This window comes from Strix uralensis, chromosome 4 (genome assembly GCF_047716275.1).
Source record: "Strix uralensis isolate ZFMK-TIS-50842 chromosome 4, bStrUra1, whole genome shotgun sequence".
Classification (NCBI taxonomy): domain Eukaryota; kingdom Metazoa; phylum Chordata; class Aves; order Strigiformes; family Strigidae; genus Strix; species Strix uralensis.
The window spans coordinates 6,760,416-6,762,195 of record NC_133975.1 but is presented as its reverse complement, the minus strand read 5'-3'; positions in this window follow the sequence as shown (position 1 = coordinate 6,762,195).

The window sequence follows — 1,780 nt, the reverse complement described above, 5'->3', positions numbered from 1 at the left end:
CACTTCCTTGTTATGACATCATTTCTTTCCAGTGATGTTCATGGGTGGTTGATCAAGGGATGGTAAAAGTGGGAAGCCGGTTCCAATAAGTGTTATGTATGCCTGTGGGCATTGAGTGCAAACTGAGTAAGAGCCACAGATGGTGTTTTGTGTAAAGTGGTGTTTTTCTGATGAAAAACTGCTGAAAAATGATTCTGCATCTGACATGAGTGCAACATCAAACTGTGGGCACTTTGCAAGCAAGACTAAGTGGAATTCCTACATCAGGATAAATTAATTAGTGTAAATTAGTCTTCTTAGTTACAAATCAGAAAATGCCTGGAGTGATGGCAGCAGATGGACATGAGATGAGTCCATTGCACTGCTGTGGTGCCCTCGCTGTGTGGATTGCTCTAACTGAACAAGCGGTTTCCAGGGAGGGGGATCCACCTTTGCTCACCTTCAGGGTGAGCTGGGGGCTCTGATGCCTTTCAGCTTAGACAGGTTCTTAATCAATTTTGCACTGAGCAAAAACAGGATAGTCCATGGATCAGCTGCCAGCGGGAAGCCAACGGAGCTAAGGAAAAGTCTAAGGGCAATGGTTGGATATCTAGATAAAAAAAGGTCTTTGCTCTCTGCCCATCTATTTCAAGATCCAGCTGGTTTGTTCCAGACCTTCAGTGGCAGCCAAGAGATGAAAAGGGATGGTTTGTTCAAGACTCCCCTACCTGCTCCTCAAGCAGAATAGCAAGAAAGCAAAACCAGGGCTTTTCCTCTTGGACGTTTCTCAGTGATTTTGCTGATGTTTCTCCAGATCTAAGATGAGTTCACTGGGGACCAACATCTGCTTTTTAGGCGCTGTTGAGCTAAGCCCTTCCATTTGTCCATGAGGTGCCCATCTGATGCCCAGTGTGACAGTCCATATTGGCTCAGTTCTTAGCATGAGGATCAGTGTTGACCTGTAACATGAAAACCTTCCCCGAGGAGAGAGGAACTGTGGGAGAGATACACGTGAGGACAAACTGGTCCTTTAGTGGCACGTGTTGGGGTTGCAGGAGGAGGTGGGGAAGCACTTGTGGTGTTTTCCTAACATCCTGATCAGCTTTGAGCAGTTGTAAGAACATCATTCCAGCTAGGTGTATCACACCAGCCATTTCCCAGTGACGATTCCCAGTCATCATCCAAGCACACGGCTTGGAAAACGCAGCTAAGAAGGAAGAGTTTCTTCTCCTGTGTGCATCAGAAAACCACATCTCCATCCCATCTGCAGCGCCAAGCAAGAGGATGGGAGATGAGTTTGGTGGTCCTTCTATATCTACACTGTGAACAACCAGTGCCCATCTCCTGCTGGGAGAAAAAACCTGTATTTCGCCCTGGAAGAAGTGTTCAGTTCCAGTTCAACCCAATTTATCAGGTGCAGTTTGGGGTGAAACACACACTGGACACCTGAAGGCTGTCTGGGGCCCTCCTCCTGGTAGGGAGGGATGGGGAGGAGATGGGGTGGCCAGAGCCTGTAGGGCTGGATCCTGTTGCAGAGGTGTGAGGATGAAGATGGTAGTTGGGACACCCAGATTGCCCCTCTGCTGGTCACTTCCCCAAGGCAGCTTTCCAGGCAGGATCACTGACATTTCTTCGAGCCCACCTAAACCACCCCACCCTTTGGCCCTGCCAGTCACCCTGTGGTCACTTGGCCGTGTTTGTAAGGAAACGGAACAAAGCCCTTTGTCTGCCTGGTGGTCCTCCATCCACCCAGCCAGGGCAGCTGTGGGTACACCACCCACCAGGACATCCCCAGCAGGAT